The sequence below is a fragment of the Atractosteus spatula genome, chromosome 3 (assembly GCF_055471065.1).
Source record: "Atractosteus spatula isolate fAtrSpa1 chromosome 3, fAtrSpa1.hap1, whole genome shotgun sequence".
NCBI lineage: Eukaryota > Metazoa > Chordata > Actinopteri > Semionotiformes > Lepisosteidae > Atractosteus > Atractosteus spatula.
In genome coordinates, this window is record NC_142708.1 from 54269718 (window position 1) to 54278350 (window position 8633).

At 36.4% G+C, this 8633-nt stretch overlaps 1 long non-coding RNA gene across 1 annotated transcript; it reads right to left on the reverse strand.

Moving 5' to 3' along the window:
- Nucleotides 1–1085: 1085 nt before the first annotated feature.
- On the reverse strand, nt 1086–5483 carry LOC148837947 (uncharacterized). The gene is made up of 3 exons (XR_016090687.1): nt 5377–5483; nt 3430–4367; nt 1086–1778 (listed from the first exon to the last, which is right to left on the reverse strand). It is a non-coding gene; the product is annotated as an uncharacterized LOC148837947 (long non-coding RNA).
- Nucleotides 5484–8633: the final 3150 nt, after the last annotated feature.

The window sequence follows — 8633 nt, forward strand, 5'->3', positions numbered from 1 at the left end:
CACCAGTGCGTTCTTGCTTCTTAATGTACCAAACAGTTGAGCAAATCAAGCTATGGCTCTAAACTATAGCACCAAACAAAACACCAAGGACAAAGAGTATCAAGTTGTTGATACGCTGATGTTTAAAAGAACTAGTTGATGGTCATCAACATTTCTTTTATCCAGATAACTCAAGGCAGTTTAGGGATCCACACAAATCAAACTGAAACTTTTCTGCCCAAGTCTACCTACATACAGTATTGCATTAGCAATACATTTTGTTCATTGAGAACATAGCAGATTGGGGTTATCATTTTTATATATAATCTATAAAATCCAATTCAGGAATTTAAGAAATCTGCATTTGAAGTTCTACATTATACCTACTAAATTATATTAACACTTCATTATACTGGTATACCCACCAGCATACCCACCATCCTTTAGGTTCGTCCCCTTCCCCCCTCAATCCAATGTCACAGGGATTCAGAGCTGGAGAATACTGTGGCAGAAACCAAACCTGACCAAAGCATCAGGCATATCAATCTGAAGGCACTTTAGCCTTTAAACGAGCAAGCCTTTGCTGTTTCGATGGTACTAACCCCCCATATGTTAGAGCATCTCCATTAATGTTTCAAAATACATAGATCTTTTTTCACTGAATTTAATTAGTTTTTCTTTGTTGACATTGTACATTTACATAAAAACAATTCTAAGTTCAGCAAGGTGGTTTTTAATATCATTTTTCTAAATATGGAGTTTCAATCTCTTTTTCAACATATCCCTCATAAGAATACTCTCAATTTAAGTATAGTATCAGGCCAGTGTCAATTACTATAAATAATTCAAGAATTGGAAAATATTAAAAGCTGACTTGAAGGTCAGTAACCTTCTTTACGTAGTGTTTTTTTCTTGGGGTTCATTTGGACTGTCTGTGAGGACCCCTAGTTGAAAGGGGTAAGGATAGTAACAGATTACAAAACGCTTTATTAAGAATGCTTCTTTGTATACTACTTATATGAGCTATTGTTATTAAATTCTAAAATCATGCACCTTGAAGTGCTACATGCCTGTTAATGGAAAAAAAAATAAAAGCAGAACACTTATTGTTAAAAATAATTTAATGTAATATACATCATACAGACTTCAGACATGGAGAACAATAATAAACTTCTTAAAGTTGGAAAAATACATACCTTCATGTACTCCATGTATGTTATTTCACATTTCATATCACCGTACAATGGAAATAAATCTTATTTCAACTCATAAATAAATTGGCACTTATATGCAGTTTTTCTGTTAATTTTAAAAGGAAAAAAATTCCTACTGTATACTGATTAATTCTGATTACAGATGTCAACAATACCAAAATGTTATATAAATGTTTACAGGAAATGTCTAGAGTCAAGAGAAGTGCCTTTATATACCTGGATTACACAGAAATTAAGAATTTCCAGATATGAAAATAACAGTACGAGACAAATGTATAAAAAAAAATTGATCACAGAACAGCTGCCCTAGCCATAATATCCCACACAACTGAACTAACAGTCAAGACTGGAAGATATAACAATGATCCTTCTAATTTGATACATGGAAACCCAGTGATTATTCCACTGCAATTTTTACTATTTTTGCATTTGATGTTAAATTAAAAAAATAAATGTCCCGGACTTCTTGTCTTCGGAAATTGAAAGTCCCTTTTCATTTTTCACTTGTTCTGTAAATTTGTCCCATTTACAGTGTTTTTTCTGTCATTTGCAGCTTTTTGCTTCATTTTCATTATTTCAGCATCGCTGTTAAAAAGATAAAATAACATTAGCCTGTTAAATCTTATTTTAAAAGAATAAGGTGAAATGATCTTAAAGAATAAATTTAGTACATACAGTAACTTACAACATGTTGAGATTTGGAGACAACACCATAATACAAGGAAAGAACAGAAATTTCACTTAAGTACATACGAAAACTTGAAAAAACCTTGTTTATTCTGGAACCACATGTAGGACAGGAAGAATATTAGTGGTCTTAATTCTTTGTGATGGTAAACTTAAGCTGATACAGGGCACATACTGATTATGTTTATGTTATCGTACCAGCAGCCATATCACTCTGCAACTCACACCTGGCAGCCCACTGAAGCTAAGCAGGTGTGAGCCTGGTCAGTACCTGGATGAGAGACATCCTGAGAAAAACTAAGGTTGCTGCTGGAAGAGGTGTTAGTGGAGCCAGCAGGGGGCGCTCACACTGCAGTCCATGTGGGTCCTAATGCCCCAGTATAGTGATGGGGACACTATACTGTAAACAGGTGCCGTCTCTCGGATGAGACGTAAAACCGAGATCCTGACTCTCTGTGGTCATTTAAAATCGCAGGGCGTTTCTCAAAAAGAGTAGAGGACCCTGGGGTCCTGGCCCTTACCAATCATGGCCTCCTAATAATTCCCATCTATGAATTGGCTTCATTACTCTGCAGGGGAGTCCCCATTACCTGTAAAGCGCTTTGAGTCCAGAAAAGCACTATATAAGTGTAAGGAATTATTTTTATTATTATGTTTCTGATAATGGATGGATGAATAGGGTTTCCAATTAACTTTCTCTGGAAAAAGATTACCCAACATTTGCTGAACATGCTTCATATTTGGTCAACTCTGTGGCAGAGTTGGATGGACATTTGACCACTGGCAGTAAAAGACTATAGTTTACTAAAGATTTTTTAAATATCTTTTCATAACAGATTTTTCATAACACCAGTAATGTGTCAAAATAACTAAATGGTAACACAAAAAAAGTAATTTAAGAGCAGTACAAAGTCTTCTACTGCCTTGCCAATCATCACTCATAAACACTATCTTGACTCATTCCAAAGAAACAATCCCACCAAGTCCTCTTTCCAGGACTTCCCCATAAATATCCTCTGGTGAAAATGGTATAGAACACTTAGATGACGACCTCTGGTCATGTTGAAGCAATATGCAAGAACTGTGTGGCTTGCATAGGGGTGATCCCAATATATTCTGCTAGTTCTATCAATAATTACCAAACAACCAGATACTTCTTTTACTTGTGTCTGGTTTTTGTTATATTGTGTATTTATCAAATCAAAATTAGATTATGTTAATCGAAACATTTCAGTAAAAGTAAATACTGTATATACCCACCAGAAAAGACAGAAATACAACACTAATAACACCTAAGCTTATATTATATATAAGCTTTAAAAGCACACACAACTCATAACTAGATCTATTTCAAGTATGCATTTCTCAGTGCAAGATATAATTGGGAATGATGGGGAACATACTGGTGTTTCACTGTAATGTAGTGCTTTATCACTGATAAATAGAATACCTAAGAAGGCAAGTACAGTATTTATTTTCCAATAATTTCTTCAGTAAAAATAAACATTCTGTATGGTTATTGTATCTGAGTTGTATACTTCTTAAATACCTTTTTAGGTTCATTCTTTGATCATCTTTGTGTTCTCTCCTCACCTGAGGAGACAAAGTTCATAACACAGGAGCAGGAAAGATCATCCATATTTCTGATTTTAATTAATATTTAAAGAATTAGGAATAATTATGTTGTCTGAGCAGTGAAAGCGCTGCTTCTTGTGTTGCAATTAACTGCTGAGGTGGTAACACAGTCAAATCCTTTTCAGTATTTAAAAAAAAGTTGCAGAGAATTGAGAAAGGAATACATTGTGACTAGTACATGGGTAAACTCTTACATTTTTTGTGATGCAACATATGTTCAGCTATGATTAAAGACTGAAATGTGAACTTAATAAGGGGGATTTAATTTACTGTTAGAAATTGTTTTGAGATAAAAAGACATGGGACATAAACTGCAACCACAACAGGTACGTTGTTTCATTTTGCTCTCTTATTAAGATTACAGCAGGGTCCTCAAACTCTGGTCCTGAATATCCCCTAGCCAACAAGTCTTAAGTCACCAAAAATCACCTTTTTTAAGATTAGGAAGACTTGTAAGTTATAAATCAATTAAACAAATAATGTGCTCAATAAACGGCATAGGCCCTTTAAGGACAGATTTCTGTTCCACAATTTCTACATGACTTAATCACATGCAAGTGATCATAAATCATTCCAAATATGTAGAGAATGTGGATTTCCGGGTAGCTTATAAAAGTTCAAGCCTTGGATGCAAGCCTTGGAGACCGAGATTAATGTTTGGCCTGAATTAGTGTTAAGAGCGTTACAAAGAGAACCACTGAAGAGTCTCAGGATTTCTTTCTTCTTTTTCTTCTTCCACTTACCGCTGCTTCCGCTGGGCAGCAGATAGATTGTCATCCTTCCTTTTCCCTTTCTGGTTATCTTGATTTTTCTTCATGTTCTTCTGGCGGGCAAGTTCACGCTGGTTTCCACCTGCATCGAAGGGGAAAAAATAAGGGAAATGAACACAAATGTCAGAAAAAGTCCTACTTTCGGACAGCTGAATTGGCGTGAATGGTGGACATTTTAGTGTATTGGTACCTTAACTATTTTCTAACTGAAAAGAGAAGCAGCAACTTATTGGAAGCTCGCCGTTAAGGGCAAATTCACCCTATAAAAATCAGCTATATATAGAATAAAACCGGATGCACCTCGTTTTACGCTGCCATTTTGATGTAACTAAAGAGGAGTACTGCTTAACCTTACAACTAAATCATCGATTTTATTACGTTTGCACTGGCTCTCACTAGAACTCGTAAAGTATTTTAAAGGATAATTTCAATTTCAGTATGGTACAACATCAACGTCTGCAATATCAAAGTGATCAGTCAACAAAATAAGCCACAGAAGTTATTTCTACTTCCAAACTTCTTCTTACCTTACTAAACTGGTTGCTGTAACATGACAAAAAATATCGATAAAGTTTAAAACAATTCAACAAGGAATTCCCTTTATGGCCTCTTATACGTAAATGTGAAATGTTCTTCGTGTGACTGAACAGTATGCTTATAACATGCTAATTAATATATCAAAATATATATACTATTTTAAATACGCTGTTAAAAAGCGGAATTAAGATCATGTAGTTTAATGCAGGCTCCAATATATAGGGATTTCTTCAGTCTATAGCCAATTTCTCCCTCAAGCACTTTTATTTTTATTGTAATGGGAAAATACAACTGGCAACGTGCAAATTTTACAATTACCTATTTCGTTGATATATAACACATTATAACGCATTTTTTAATTACTTCTACGTTCATAGACGAAAATATCCTACTGCAAATCTGAAAAATCTCGTCATACCAGAATGCACTACATTACAAATCTGAGGAGGAACCTAGAACATTCCTTTCTACACCAACTGTCCACCTCTTTATAATATAAGATACACAGTGTTACATCAGACTGAAATATCACACTCGAATGACATTTTACTTACGAGTCATGATGAAACAGTGGTTTTTATTTCAAAATTATACTGCCCAGGATCTCCTCCGCCTCCCGAGGTTCACAGAACTTTCCACCTCTTTCTCCGGCTGCACAGGAAGTTTAACAGCTCTACCTCTGTCGTCACAGGAAACAAAACATTTACCGTATTTGCCGCACAATTCCGGAAAAAACCCTTTTGTACCGCGAGTGTAGAAAATAAGCGCACGTAAACCACATGACTAATATGCAGTAATTTCCTACGAATAAGAGATAGTTTAACACTACAATATATATTTACAGTATGGCTCTATAAACATTTATCCTGAAGTCTACAATTCAAAATATTTATTTTCAGCATTTAACCAGAGCTTTAATATTAATATGAAGAAGACATAAATTGGCATTTTATATGCTGTGATTTAAAAAAAAATCCTTTATTTAACCAGATGAGTCAGTTAAGAACAAGGTGGCCAGCAGCCATATCACCCTGCAACTCACAACTGGCAACCCCCTGAAGCTAAGCAGGTGTGAGCCTGGTCAGTAATTTTAAAAGGATAAGGTGAAATGAACTTAAAGAATAAATTTAGTACATACAGTAACTTACAAAATGTTGAGATTTGGAGACAACACCATAATACAAGGAAAGAACAGAAATTTCACTTAAGTACATATAAAACCTTGAAAAAACCTTGTTTATTCTGGAACCACATGTAGGACAGGAAGAATATTAGTGGTCTTAATTCTTTGTGATGGTAAACTTAAGCTGATACAGGGCACATACTGATTATGTTTATGTTATCGTACCAGCAGCCATATCACTCTGCAACTCACACCTGGCAGCCCACTGAAGCTAAGCAGGTGTGAGCCTGGTCAGTACCTGAATGAGAGACATCCTGAGAAAAACTAAGGTTGCTGCTGGAAGAGGTGTTAGTGGAGCCAGCAGGGGGCGCTCACACTGCAGTCCATGTGGGCCCTAATGCCCCAGTATAGTGATGGGTAAAAGAGAAGGGGTGTAACCCCGGCGTCCTGGCCTAATTTCCCATGCCTCCTAATAATCCCCCTCTATGAATTGGCTACATTACTTTGTTCTCCTCCCCCCCTTTCCCACTCCGACGGCCGGTTGGAGTATTTCTCGGTCGCAGTTAATGGCAACGTCAACTCAAAGATTTGGTTCAAACCACCAAATGGAGACTGGTGTGCCGACAAGCGGACCCTGTTGATGCGGGATTAACGCTAGGAAAGAGAGAGAGTCAGTTAAGAACAAATTTCCCTTTACAAAGACGGCCTGACCAAGATGCGATCAGCACTATTATCCCGACAAAGCATTCATTCAAACGAAGAAAAAAAAACCAATCCAAACATTGTTTCAAATGCGAATGATGAACCTTTCACGGGTTGCTTTTTTACACGATAGTGTTTCATGAGCTTTTTCAGTTTACAGTTTTGCAGTTGTTGCTAACATTTAACTTCTTTCACCCCTAAAAGTGCTTAGTTTTGAGTTTCGATAAAAAAAATATTCATTTTAAAAATGTGCACACATAATTTGTAATTCAGCTAGATGGAACATCTTTGGGGGGGCTGAACATTTTTTTGCAAAACACCGTAGCCTGTCCTCGTCAAATTCAGAGGGAACAGAGAATGTACCTTCTGAAATGACAGATCTTTCGCTCCCCGTTGTTTTTATTCAGGCGCTCTATTGCAGCAGATGTACTCTCCGCTGGCTCATGTTGCTTTCAATCTGCTGCACGTTTGAAGTTCCAGAACTGCAATGAAGTCATTGTTATATGCAGAAGAGTGTTAATTAAGGTATTAAGTCTTCAGTTCCCCATACCTCCAAGAAACCGGAACTTAATGCAGAGAAAAACACTTTTAAGGAATAAGAAGCAAGTTTTTTTTTTTCGAAAACCAGGAGGTTACAGAGGTAGTTCAATTCAATTCAATTTATTTTTATATAGCGCCTTTCACAACAAGGTTGCCCCAAGGTGCTTAACAAAGCAAGTGACCATACATGTTGTGAATACAGAACAGAAAAGACCAGAAGGCAATGGAGGAGAGGAACCAAAAACTCCTTAGTAAGGAGACAAAAAACCTCAAGGGTCCAAGGTCAACTGGCTGTCCAACCCCTTTGGGCATGCTAGCATTATACAATTAAAAAAAGGAATTAATGAATAAGGGTATTAATCCATCCATCATGTCTTCTGTATGTCAGTACTCCATACAGATCTCTGTAGATAGATCAGCAAAATCCTCCTAAACAATAGCTATATCCACGATGTCCCTCTTGGATCCATGGCAGTGATGCGCATCCAGCTCAGGTGGTGCTCAGCCCGGGCACCATCCGGACATGTGGGGAGGAGAATAGGATAGTTTGGTCAGAACAGATGTATCTACCTGGTGGGCCAACACAGAGACACACAATGGCATGTACATCAGCACCAGCAGCCATGGTTGCAGCAGGCTATAATGCAAGGTGCGAGTAGGCTAGGCTGAAGAAATAGGTCTTCAGACTGGATTTGAATATTGAGATTGACTCAGCATCCTGAACATGAGGTGGGAGACTGTTACATTTGTGTCAAGGCTGAGGCAGCAGTAAAACACAGAAACTATACATGCCATGTACACATTGCATAGGGTAAATGGCAAAATTCTGTAAATAAATCTTGATTTTGCATTTTATCATATTGGTATATATCTACACTACGTTTCCTCGTTATTTTGGCTTCAGATACCATTTGCTTTTCATTGAACAACCATACTTAAACTCTTAATTGTATATTACATACTATCTCTACATCTGTCATATTTAATTTAATAGTTACCTGAACACCACCTCACTCTCCTGACTTAGAAGACCTTATAAAACTTTTATCTGCTATATTTGACATTATTTGTGTTACCTTTGATATACTGTACATATATTTCTCTCCAAATGTATTGGCACAGCCAAGTCAAAACTGTTATTTTTCCTTTACAAGCAAGCAATTTGCATTTGTTATCAAGAGAATAATATGTATAATACTGTAAGTGCAATTGAATAAATAATTTATGTTTGGGTAGTTCCATGCATAAATTTGATCATATTATAAGAAAAAAAATGTATTTACCTCAGCGATTCATTGACAATAAGCATTTGGAAACAAACTTTAAGTACATTTTGTAAAAGTCAGGATTTTTAGCACAGTAATTTGAGGTAATAATTACATGATGTCTGTGACCCATAGAGCTCATCATAATCTTGATTTAATCATTTGATATGCTTTGCTGCAG